Here is a 14,433-nt window from a genome sequence, read left to right as displayed (position 1 = left end):
GGTAGCTAGTAGTACCACCAATAGATGGTTAGCTTTGCCATTGCCGCCCATTGCGTCCTGGCCTTCCCCCAAGTTCTAAGCGCCAGGGGGGCAGTAGGTAATTTGGCCTCTTGCTGCAAATCTTTCCCACAAACACATCGTGGGGTTTTCCACATGGGACATGAACACGCCCCTGGAAAGGTTTCTTCGCGTTGGTGTGTGTGGCAGGGGCTGTTAGCTAGCCCAGTGACAACCTTCTTTTTTAATGGAGGGGCTTGGAGTTCACATATATCCGGGTCTCTGTCCGTCTCATTCCCGGTCGACCTTGCTAATCAGGGCGCTTAGCTAGCTAGCTGACCTAGCTAGCACACAATTAATTATGCCGCGACTTCTGGGTTCAATCACGCTGCTGGAGAGGAGCAGGAGTACTGTTTACGGTTGTTGTTGGTTCATGGGTTTATCTCTGTGCCACCAACAAAATTTAGCTATTTTTTTAGTGGCCGGCTTGGGGTTAATTCACGGACATGGAGACACGCACACGTACGCATCACTGCACACATTTATATCGACTTTACTTACATGTGTGCTCTATGAACACACGAATTAAGAAAAAGCTGTCCTAGTTTGCTAAAATCATTGAAAAAAAACATCTGGGCATAGCACAATTTAAATCATAGTCAACTTGAATGCTATATAATTGATGCTTCTCCGGTTTACAATTGAATCATATTTGTGTACCGGGGATGAAGGAGAAAAGGCTGAGGGGAACTTCTATATATTGTAAAAGTGCAATATCTGTTGTGGTGCACAGAATTATTCAAGGACCGGAAAATAACTTTACATATACCCATCCTTACGCATGAACCAACACAAAGGCAACATTAATAAGGAAAATCCTATTGGAAACTTAGCGTAGGTACGGAATTTAGCCTCTTAAATAATTCAATATGAAATTTACTCCTATTAGATTTAAGAACATTTTTCTCATTCTTTAGAAGTTACCATGAGTACCACTGTTTTCTATGTAAAATTTGGTATCTTAGAGATACCAAATTTTACATAGAAAACAGTGGTACCTCGTAGGACCTCCTTAAGAATGGGAAAATTGCTCATAGAAGAATCCTGAACAATGATTTAGAGTTCTACGGTCAAAAAAAAATATTGTAGTATGTACCAATAGTTAAAGTGATAGTATATATATCCGGTTCATTAGATCATGATTGCATCATGAACGATCAGATGATCGAGCGACGTACACCGTATCGATCAACTCAACCAGATTGTCTAAGCATGATTGGAACACCTGATGGCCAAAGGTGCATGTCACGTAGGTCAGCATCCTTCGATCTAGGTCACACATGATATGTTGCGGTACATGCATGCATGAGGGCAGCTAGCTGCTGCTCTGGTTGCGAGTTGCCATTTTCTCTAGCAGCTGCAATGGTGCCATCGTTGTTGGCATCCACGAACGCATAGCCTAGGGAGTTCTATCATATCTCCCGTTGCACCCTGGCGTTGAGCCGTTGATTCCATTCGCTTTGATACACCACGAGCTGAGATGGATGGATGGAAATAGAGATGTCAATAATGGGGCCCGTTACCCATTTCCCTGCAGGGAATTCTCCTACCAGGGGACGGAGATGGTTCTAATTGATTTCCCGCGGGAAATTAAATGGAGAAAACATGTCCCCATCGGGTCTCGTGGGGACGGATATCGTATTTAGTCCCTTGTCCTCGTTCCATGTGGAGACCCAATTAATAGAAATATATTTGAGTTTTAAGTTTATTTTTTTCATGCTATGGGATTATATTCATTGTTATATTCAATAAATAATAGTTTTATACTTTTATAATATGGATTAGTGAATATATGTTTGCTTATATTAATATAAAATGTGGATTATATATATGATTTGAGATGTATACTATATTGTTTAAGTGGGGACGGGTATGAGGAAAATTCTTTACCCGTTGCAATTCGCGGGATGACGACGGGGAAATTCTAACTCGCGGGGATAGATATGGGGACGTAAAATCCGATGGAAAATTCTCCGTTGCCATCCCTGGATGGAAAATGGCATTGGCAGGAGAGAATAAGGATGCTCCAACTAATGGATCAAGATCGAGGCAAAAAGCTAGCGGGGGGTGTTGGCTAAATGCAGCATGCATGGGCATGGCCCCGCGGTGTCTCGCTCACAAGGGAAAAACAAGACGGTGTGGGGGGGCCAGGGCACACATTGCACTGGCACAGATGACATTGCAACCAGTGGGGGGGGGGGGGGGATTTGGGGAGGTTGCTTTGGGCACTAGCTAGCCATGCATTTTGGCCTTGCTCTCCCTAGCTTTTTTGACAATAGTGTGTTGATGTGGCCAATCTATCTTCAGTAATCCGTGGAGATGGGTGCGTGATGAGATATGTATTGTCGCACAGTACTTTCTACCGTGAAATGGGCTTTTCTCGATGGCTAGAATTGGCGCAATGATATGATCACCATCAGCTGCCTCATCGCCAGCTAACAACCAACGCCGTCTAACCAAAGTATACTATGCATGTGAAAGCACCGGGCTAAGTTATTTTGTGCGGTAAATATGAAAGATGATCTGATTTTTACTATGGCTATTTAACTATATAAATGAGAATATAAATGCAATATGATGAACTTTTATATATAAAGTTTCTGAAAAAAAAATACTATTTATCAGTTTGAAAAGTGTGCATGTAAAGCCTTGAAAAAATATGAGAAAAAACTAGCAAAAGAGCACAACCTAAATAAAAATGATATAGATTCATGTGTATATATGTTTGTGGAACTACTGATAAACAAATTTAACTTCGAACCCACTCATATTGAAAGATGTGGCTAAATTTAGAGATGGCCCGAGTCTTTCATACAGAATTGATAAGAGGCATAGGGGCGGTCAGAGTCCAACCTGTCAACCAAATGGTACTGAGAGCGTCCCAGTTTGAGTCCAATTGAGCTCTTCTCATGTTTTCCTTGGCGCACACGAGGTTTTTTAATTATTACTTGTTCCTTAAATCTAAGAACGATCCAATTATTTTTTTTCTTAGTTTCTACTACTAAATCGTCAATCTTCGTTGGTTTACACAGTGAGCCGCCCATCCTTCTCCTAAGAGTGCGAATTTCTTTGTAGATTTATCCCATATATCTTCTGTTTCACTCACGAGATGTGTTTATTCTTTTATAGATTTGTTATGTAAATCTTTTGTTTTGTTCAGGAGAGGAGCCTTACTCCCAATCATTGGTTTAGACTCGTTAACCGGTTTTGATCTCGAAAATCCACCTTAATTGTAGGTCAACATGGTTGATAACTTAACTCAATTTCCCTATTCCAGGCATTATCTACTCTCTATAGCAACCCGGTGCTTATACCTCTACTTACTGCTCAGAGAAAAGGAAGCTTTGACTCGGCTTATTTCATTGACAAGCGAGGGCATGGATCTGATCTCGCCATGGCGCGAAGCGTGGAAGAAAGGACTTACTAAGGCACCTTTCCTCGGCTAAGGGTTCGGGTCGGAAAACAGGTATAGTTCGCTAGAATAGGAAACCCTACTTCCAAGAAAGCCTCTCCTCTCCGAGGAGAGTCTTCCTCTTCCTAGCATCTAGACTATGTAACACCGCAAAGCTTTAGGTTTCATATTGATCAGAACAAAACACCAATAATTTTATCCCTTTGTTTAAACTTGCATACAACTTGCAAGCTTTTAACAAGACCTTAATTAGTGAGGCTACCGCTGCAGGTCTTGTTCTCATAAATGGACAAGGTGTACCTATGGTTACGTGCAATGTTACTGTAACTCACACCGCTAGCGTTGTAGTTTAAATCCGACTATATATTTTTAATAAGTATATTAAATTTTTTATTTTAAATTTTCGTAATATATATTTAGTAATTTATCTATTTTAATGTGGTATATGACACACAAATTATTCCAATCTTATATATTTTAGTTTCTATTTTACCACTATATAATTGCTATTACATTTGCTACCAATGTAGTATAATTTTAAATCTAAAGTAACGAATGTCTCATGTTTGAGAGTATGTTAAAAAAATCCATTGTTTTACGCGCATGTGTATTAGTGCATGCTCACACGTGAAAATTAAAAAAGAATTGTACTCGTATTGTACGTATTGCAGTTACTTGTCAAATCCTAAGCTACGTGCGAGAAAGGATGTACGTTGTACGTACCGAGTTAATTATAGCAACCGCACAACTAGCTTAATCATGTTGTTTTTTTTAAAAAAAAAGGAACTTCGATGAACTTAACAAAAATGTAGTAGCATTATTAAGACTTGAAAATGCTATTCGCAACAAATTCTCTTGTACCTTCTCACTAAGGAGAAGTCGTACGCTCATTTGATCACACCAAAAACATGCATATGTATAGTGGTGGATAACGAGCCAGCTCGGCTTGGCTCGGCTCGGTCTGGCTCGTTATCGTAACGAGCTAAAAACCCAGCTCAGCTCGACTCGTTATAAAGCTCAAGCTGGCTCATTAGGCTCGCGAGCCATGCATGAAAAGTTAACTTAAATAATTTTTCAATAGATTATATAGACAAATTTTTAGTTTAAATATGTAAATTATATGAAATTGTATCTAAATATTAAAGTTTGAACCAACAAATCACATGGTGAATGTATAAAGTATTGAACACATGCTTCTCGGGGTGGAATCAATGAATGCCGACGATTAGTGTATCTTTGGTATAGCTCGTTAGGCTCGCGAGCAGCTCACGAGCCAGCTTGAGCTGGCTCGTTATCTCTAACGAGCTAAAATACTAGCTCAGCTCGTTAGAAAAATGAAACGAGCCGAGCTAAGCCGAGCCGAGCTTATCACGAGTCGAGCGAGCTAACGAGCCACGAGTTTTCTGTCCACCTCTACATATGTACTGCGTGCTTGAGCCTTTCTGCCAATCAGTTGACACAACTACTTAAATATGACTGTACATAGCATTCATAAATTAAACGTTGTCGTGGTTATACAGCGGTTTAGTTAGAGAAAAAGTTCTGTGAACAAGATATGCCCATGAGATTGAGAATGGACTGGAAGGGTACATTATTGAGGATAAAACACTGGATCTAATATAGTTTTTTAGCTTTTAGAGGAAGCGATGGGATCATTATTTGGATTTTTCATGGATTAAACAACCAAATGATATACTTGTAAACAAAAAAATATTATGAATATAACTTTTATATACGTGTTTTGAGGGCTCTAAAAGCAAAGGCTAAAAAATAAACAATGAAAAATTCCAAAATCAACTTTAAATTTTTGGGTGGTTCCAAACGGCATATTTACAAGAAATAATTATGTAATAATTATTACATATTTACAAGAAATAATTTAGTTTTGATTATGTAATAATTATATATGTATCATGTAAATCTAAATAGTTACTAGAAATAAATTAACATGCCACTAAAAAGTTAAAGCAAGTTTAATGAACTTACTAGTTATGAGCTTATATTGGACTCAATACATATTTGATGGGTTATAATTTTTTTATCTCATATCTCTTTCTCTCACCTATGCATTCACTATATTTTCTTGAAGTCTATCTCTTGTATGAGAGTCAATCCTATTTTTTTTCATTCTATATCTTTTCCACATCAGGTTATAGTCAATTTATTGTCTATTATTATATCTGCTCTAAGTTATCGTTGTTCTAGACAAGCATACGTATATGGGCATTAACTAGGCAACCATTCGCCAATTAATTAATGACGTGCCACATGTGCATGTCTTTGTAATTTCAAGAATTAGTTACCATTCCATTTGGCAAAAATTTCTAGTACTCTTTACCTTTTTATATTCTTCCCACAAGTAAAGAAAATCTAATCAAATCTTTTGTAGATTCGTCACTGTCGTTATTGAAGTAGGCGTGCAACAACGACAATTACCACCGAATAATATGATTGCTCTAGACAAATGCCCAGTCGTCTTGCAGCTCATTAAGGATTGGAACACACACCACAAAATTTACAAAGTGAGACACATACCTGAAGTCTAATTTGAATGGAAGAAGAAAAAGACAGAAAAACATATTCTAAGTTTGAAGTGTTATGTATAATTACTACAAACGACGCCATGTCATCGTCCCTACAGAGACACGTCGTACAAAGATGATCGAATTATTGGTCGTCGAATTGTATAATTCGGCTGGACATCGTCGGCATCCTTGCATACATGCCTAATCACCTAGGGTTAAGTCGTTTCGATTAGCTAGCAATTTTTTGCCCCCGAAAATTCTAAAAGAGCACCACTACTCTAGTAATTAACAAATAAAAGTGATCACAGATATATACACGCATCAAATCTTGTGTGTGGGGACTAGCTAGCTAGTTCCAATTCTACTAGTAAAAAATATTAGCAAACAAACCATACACACGGGCCATGCATTTGCAATATGCAGAATTAATAAAATTAAGTTCATGAACAGGTAGCCTCGCTCGTGATTATCCGTAGTTAATTATATATCAACTCTGACCACTAACTACAGGTTTCTTTTCTTAATCAATTATCATGCATGGGGGTGTCTAGCTAGCCCAATCCAACCCATGCATAGAGATATGTATTGACTTGGAAGCCATGAGCGATCGAGGACAAATTAAAGCTAGCAGCGTATCTAATGACATGATTAGCGAATAACACACACCGGCCCTCCTGCAACGAAAGCAAGCGGGCAGGTTAAAAAGGCGCGCGCCTAATGTTTCACGCGCACGTGGCGGCGCCTGTTTGGGTCCACGTCAGCATTGCATCCAGCCGTAGTGATTCCCTAGGTCAGCAGCAGCATTGCCCGTGGTCTCGATGTCTCTTGCACGGAAAAAGAAGATTGTGATTATCATGGAAAACCCAAGAATCTAAAGTAAAAGTGGGAGTAATTAAGTCATTCACAAGGTAAGTTTTATAAACATGATTATCTACAATAATGTGTTATCTAAAAATATTTAAAACTAAGATAAAACATTCATTGCATAGTTTAATCTATCGTTGTTTTCTAGATTACATGCAAGGCACAAGCTATCTAGATAACTGTGCATATAGAGTTTCATCTCTATGAAACTCATTTCATCTCTCTCTTCATTAATAGGTTGTCAAATCATCGAATATATATATGTCATCCTCTTTATTGTCCACGAAACTTCCACTGAGATTGGCATTACTTTTATCAACAGGATGAGCGTTAAAGATAGTATCCCATTCGTTAAAAAATATAAATGGTATTACCTTGGTTTCACGTTATAAGATGTCTAGTCCGACCTATATTCGTATAAATGATAATATGGATATACAGAACATACACATTTATTTATTGGTGAATCTAGATAGAATTAAAATATCTTATATTATAAAATGATAGGAGTTGTAGGTTTATTGAGAATGAACATTTAACCAAAGATTACTTTCTTAAGATATATTTTTATGATGCAAAATTTTCATATTAGATTCATATTTAAAAATTAGTTTCTTGCAATTATACATGTGTATAGAATTGGATCCTAATATACCTCATATTGTTGTCGAAGCATTTCCTAACGAAAGGTAATATTTTATCTCATGCAAAATTAATGCTAAAGGTTTAAGTGGAGAGCGAAATAAAGTTCTAGTAGCAAACCTGAACTTTCTTCCTTGCAAATCTTACTTCTCACGTTGCAAAATATAAGTATATTATGGAGTTTTTTCGTGGGGATTAAGAAACAGGTAAAATTAAAAGGGTGAAGGTTGTGATTGGTTGAAATGAGGAATGTAGAGGACTTAAATGAGAAATAGTTGTGAGTTGTATAAAGTTATATCATGGGGTACATTTTGAATGCTAAATATTTTTATATTTTAGAACCGGGAAATATTTATAAACGACTAACCCAAATTTCCATGATTGCTTGTATAAAGTTTTGATTAACTAAGGTTTGAGATTTACTATCGTTCTGTTTGTTTTCTCACTTTCTTACGTCCAATTTTAAAAATGTCATTAATTTTTTTTAATTCATGCACACATACTACTGCGTACGGACGACACTTTTCACATAGTATATATATATGAATTCAATTGTTTCAACTGATTTTTGTTTGAAAAAACAAGAAAAATTCCAGTGTTCCAAAGGTTGTTGATTGTGTTGCATTCAACGCAATAATAACCAATTTTAGAGCAAAACAGGTGCATTACCCCCAATTAAACTCTACAACAGTCAACCTGCTAATCATTGGCACAGCTAGCCAAACACATCACATTCTAGCCCATATGACAACTGCAGAAAACCACCAAGACGTACACCAGGTACCTATAGCAACTATCCAAAGTCCATCGATGGCGAGCCCTGTTCTCCAGTAGCATATTTTTTTCCCTTGGAGTACATCATGGTTATCGGTTGCTTTCAGCGAAACAATGACACCAGATCCATCTATTCATTCATGAATGGAAGATGGAAAAGTAGAAAAGTAGAAGAAGGGGGTCATCCCTTGGAAGAAAAAACAAACAACATATTTACAAACAGAAAATAATTTATAAATAAAATTTTTATATTCGTATTCTTAGCGATCTAAAAGTCAAAGTTGAAAATAAATTACAATAATAAAACCTAAAATTAACTGAAAATTAAATACTATAATTTTAAATTTCGATTTACTGGTACTCTCTCCGTCCCAAAATAAATCATTTTTTTAGTTTTTATATACAATGTTTGACTCTTCGTCTTATTTAAATTTTTTTAAAATTAATATTTTTTATTTTATTAGATGATAAAATATGAATGGTACTTTATGCATGATTAATTTTTTTTACTTTTTTTGAAAAAATTAAATAAGATAGATGGTAAAAAAAATATGTACGAAAACTTAAAAAAATGGTTCTTTGGGGAGTATATGCAAAAGCGCAAAGATGAGATTGAAACAAAGGGCGCAGAGTGAAAGAAGATAGCGGAAACTGCCGGATGGAGCAAGAGATGGTGCCGACCGCTGACTTGTCGGCTTAGTGTGGTGACACGTCGGATGGAGACTAGATAGGGTGGCTCCCACAAATGATTTGGCTATCCTGGAGGTGGGGGCGCATTTGATCCCCTTGGCTTGGCAGGCGATGATGACGATGATAATTAATCACGGTGCGAACGAGTGCGCACATCGGATTATCTGTGCATGGCTCACAGGGTCTGAATTAATGGAGTTCCTTTTTTTTTAGGTCAGTTGCCGTGAGATGACTAATGAGACCCGTTTGAGATAGCTGAGATGGAGATGTTAAAAGATTATTCGGGTTTATATATATTATAAATGAATGATTTAAATATTATAAAGTAAAAAAATTGCTCTGAAAATTTTATATAGATAACTTACAGTTTAGTAGCGTGAGCGTGCATGTGAAAAAAATATATAAAATCTATCGTAAGAAAAGAGCGAGGCCTAATGATGCAGGAATGCTTACCCAAATGGACATCATTTTTACCCCTTCCAGACAATATTGTGCCTTTAAATATGAGAATTTTGATTATAAATATACACTCTTAAAAGAGAAGGCAGTGATGATGACAACGAATTTGCTGTCCCACTTGTTTTGTTTCTATTATAAAGTTTTGCAGATTATTCTTCGAGCTTCTCAGTATTAAAAAACATATCTGATTAAATGGATATGCACATATAAAATCAAACTAAAGTAAATATTCTCTATAGTAAAAGCATGGATGACCCATTTTATGAAAAATATATTTCATTTATTTTAGATAATATTATAATATTTTTTGTTTTAGCTGCAACATGCATTCAACTATTATATGGAAAAAAAAAGATAAGATGTCACTACAAACTGGTAAATAATTATCATGAAAACAAAAAATATATATAGTTATAGTTTTAATTTTATCTATAAATACATGACTAAAAAATGATAAAACTTGTGGGTTAGAGATTGTGCTGATGTCCTAAACAAGTAAAAAAAGAATGGAGAGAGTAAGTCAGACCTGTTATAAGTGGAAGAGGTCTTGTAGAATTTGCTTTTGTGCTCATCCTCATCACTTACCTCACAATAGTTGACATTCGTTGGTGCGGGGGGAGAACATGGAATTGCTTCTGACTCACTTCATGGATTTTTCCATTGATTTATGAAAAAAGTTCTACTTTTGCTCTCCTTTTTTTCCTTCACTCATCAAAAGGGAAGCAATAAAGATACACACAATTACTTCAGTGAGTTTCATCCTTGCAATATCATTAGGTGACCCATGATAGTGATCATTAATATTGTTTTTAACTTTGCTAGACCATGCCCATCCAACCACTAATAAACAGCTGTACAAGCTCACAGATGCTAAGACGATAACAAGTAAAGTGTAACCCACCTTTTCTTTCTGGTGGACTATATTGAAAATCGATCAATATGAGGTAGACACAAAAAAAAAAACAAAAACTAAGAAACCTAATCTAATCCAATCAAAACATATGAGCTACACCATGATTACGGTGTGTTTGGTTGGTGATCAAGATAGGATGGAATATGGACATCTATATTTGTAGAGATATAATGATCCAGATTTATGTTTGGTTGGATGGACGGGACGATCTAATGTTTTGTATGGTTGGATGGATGAGGATGGATGGGATGAGCATACTTAATTACTAATAAATAATAATATTGATTAATCAATATAAATATTATCCTAATTAGTACAAATTAACAATGAAATATATATGTCATCACTAATTAACACTAAATTAAACTTGTTAATTACTAATTAATGACAAAACACGCTAATTATTACTAAACAATCACTGATGAACACCGTTAGTGAAGGTGGATAAGCTCATCCAGTCAATTTGACCGGATACACTCATCTAGCATCTTCATGGAATATTCCTCTTTCGGGTCACCCTATCCAGCTTCACTCGTGAACCAAACACATTAAAAAAAACTGAACAGGTATCTCCTGTCCAGGCAACAAGTCCAGCACTAGTTTCATGGGCCAATTCGTACTGCTATTAAGGAGTGAAAACAATGATCGAGTTTGCGTCATGAACACATCTTCCATCCAATTATGCTTCGCCACACCATGTACGCAATAATTATCAAACCATGTTTACAAACGCTGGACACAAGCTTTGTCTGGGCCAAAAAAAAATGCTGCTTTTCTCCTACAAGTGGCAGAGCGACCCCAGTCTCGCCATCCTCTCTCTGTGCCTGCTGCTACGTACTGCCAGGGAATTGAAGCTATAGGGGACAGGGGTTCCAATCTTCACGTGCCCTTTGGATCACACAACCCTATCGCCAAACCAATTCTCACCATGCCCAATCGATCGAACAATCTGTCGTGGCCATGCTTTGTCCAACTTGTGTGTACTCTCTGCAAGACGGCGACCCAAACCCGTGGAACCACTAAGGTTTGGAATTGCATGGTCATGATATTGTCATTGATGGAGCAAATATATGGGATCCTTTAAAACACCGGATTGAAAAAAAATTGTAGAAATAGAGTGAGGGAGCACAGTATTTTGATGGAAATGTAAGCGTAAAATAAATGATTGAAAAATATAGGAATGACTACTTAGATAGATCACATGAAAAATGTATGAATTAGAGAAGAGATATAGACTTAAAGGAAATATCTTTGTTTTATTCCATAGGAATTTCATAGCACCGTTGAAGTCCCAGGCCCCAATTGTTTGGTTTTTTCAAAGAAAAAGACGAACGTCATATTTATAAATAAAAAATAATTTATTTTTGCTTATGAATCAAAATTTGAACTTTCAACGTTAAATTTGAAGTTGACTTTAGGTTTTTTTCATTATATTTTATTTTTAGTCTTTACAGAAACATATATATAAAAGTTTTATTCATAAATATTTTTTTTATAAATATATCGTTTCATTTTTTTCAGAAAAAGACAAAAGATGACCTCCTTGCATAAATGTCTGCTCAAGCCTGCAGTGCAACTGCTAGGGCTATCTTGTGGGGATCTTGGACTAGTAGCTCAAATTATTGCCGGTGCCGGCATGAACCATGACCTCACCAATATATTCTCTTCTAGATCAAGTAGAAAAGGAATACTTTATAAGTGTGTTCGCCAGAATTCTTCCAGCAATTGCATACCAATCATGCTGTAAATAAGAACTTTCTTTGTCAAGCGAGATTTTTGTGTAATGCACAAGATCCAAGCGTAATAGTTAGTAGTTGCCAACTTGTTGGATATATGGGCGTACAGCCTACTACATAACTAGGTTCAAGTAATTTTTAGCCCACTATATTCCTTTTTATTATCCTGCATTTGATGTACAACCCTTTTAAGGCATAATTTTCTAGTCTTTCGGGAGGTATTATACCAAAATTTTTAGGATGCTAATTATAGACCCATGCGTTAATCGTTATGATGATTTCTTATTTCAGTTTAGTGAAAATATTTGAGCTGAGTGGGCTAGTCAGTGTTTTTGGTATACAGTTTTATGGGGACAAAGAGTTTTAACAGAGATGGAAAGACGGAAGGAGCACGAGTCGTAGTAGAGAAATTTTGATAGCTCTAATTATCTTAGTTTAGGAGGTATAAAATTCCACACTAATTTTTTTACAAGATTTGCTTCAGTCTAAAAAAATAATAAAAAGTACCTGAGTTACCGGTACCTCGTGGTACCAAATCGTTTCGGATCGTTGGATATAACAGTGCACATCATACTCAACTAGATCAATGGTAAGAAACGATTTGGTACCTCGAGGTATCGGTATCTCGAGATACTTTTTGTTGGATCGTAGCAAAATTTTTTTTTATACCTCTCGGTATCACTTGAGAGCAGTAATTATTTTTCAAGATAATAAGATAGAACCGGCCGTTGTGTTAAGCATTTGCAGGAAACTTTCACGTGCGTCAACCGGGCCATGACAATTATTTCTAGCACTTTCATATATCGTTGCGTTTCCTTTGTCTGTTCTCATGATTGGGTCAGCTGATCGAGCTGCTCAACTAATCTGCCTTTGTTAACCAAGTTCATTATATTTATATATATCTCTATGCTTGGTTATGTTGCTCAACTTGTCCTTTTTCGTGGTATAGCAGGCTGATCTATCATCCTTTTATCATCATTTGTTTAACTAATCCGTTTGTTCTTACCATCTAAACGTATAGATCACTCTGTCTTCATTCGTATTTTTTCTAGAAAGTTACGATCATGTAACCAAGTTTAATTCTGAGTGCGGTTCTTATCTCGCTCTATACAAGTTGCAACTTGTAAGTTTGTTGCACTATTAGATTTCTCAAGCAGATACAAGTCTGCTGTATGATAATCCCAAGCAATAGAAATGTCAAATGTGCTGTTGACACAAAGATGGATCATCTATCTCGAGCACGTCGGAAATCTACCATTGTGCGGGAACTAATTCGCCAAATTCTTCCCAGCTCAAGAGGGATTCTATGTGATAAGGCAAGAGGATAGATTTTCCATGTGCAAAAAGTGGCTTAGATTACTTGTAATGCTGCCGAAAATGGAGCCAAGGGCCCTGTGGAATCCTATGCTGATGAATAACTTCAGACAGCATGAAGAGCAGAAAGAAATTCTGAAGTCTGACGTATCAGAAGAATGGGTACTCAGTTTAGTATCTCTCTGGCCTGCAAATATCCTCTGAGAAAAATCCTGAAAATACGTTTGTGGACTATACAGAAAGCAATATATTTCAGTTCATCTGGCAGCAGTTCAGATTTCGTTTCTGAGTTTTCAGCAGGACAGGTCCTAAATATGACTAACCTGCACATTATTTTTCTTCCTCAGAGATTCTTGGTGTCCTGCAGGAAGTAAACAGGCAAATGATTGATAATAGCAACCTGAGATCACGTCCAAATCTTTTTGTTTGCTTTCTGTCTGGTTGAGTTGGCCTGTTTGTGAGGCTAAGACAAACCACTCTTCCATTAGAGCATTAACAAAAGAATAGGGCTAATCATTTGGTCATGCAAAGTGCTGATAATATATAAATGCGCCATATGGCCTTCACAAAGACGCTACGGATAACGCTCTTCTGTTTGTTTGGACTTAATAGTTAGGTCAGAAGCGATGGCCAATAAACAATAGACGCAAAGCAACAAAGCACAAGACAAGCACAAGATCTCATGATATATTTTAGGTAAGGAGCCATGTATCTGCAAGTCAAAATGTGATGTGCATAGCGCCATTAGCAAGCCTCCAGTGCCTCTTTAAAAAAGGCTATTCGTTTGACTGGTTATTATGAGGTGGACATCATTAGGTGAAGTGGCAAGGTTCTCATTCGGTGATTAGCATGAGCCCCGGCTGATTGATTGCGTAATGTGTGAACAAAGAGAAAAAAAAAAGGAGAGCTGCAATATAGAATAAGTGATCTAGACCAGAGATAATTTTGTCAAAGCATATCTTTTGTGTTTCCTGAGAACAAGTGTTCGACCACAGTGCGTGTGATCACAAGAACAGAATGGACTAGGTAACAAGTCACTACATCGAA

Source organism: Oryza brachyantha, chromosome 3 (genome assembly GCF_000231095.2).
Source record: "Oryza brachyantha chromosome 3, ObraRS2, whole genome shotgun sequence".
Lineage (NCBI taxonomy): Eukaryota > Viridiplantae > Streptophyta > Magnoliopsida > Poales > Poaceae > Oryza > Oryza brachyantha.
The sequence above is the reverse complement of the archived record's forward strand: the minus strand, read 5'-3'. Positions refer to the sequence as shown.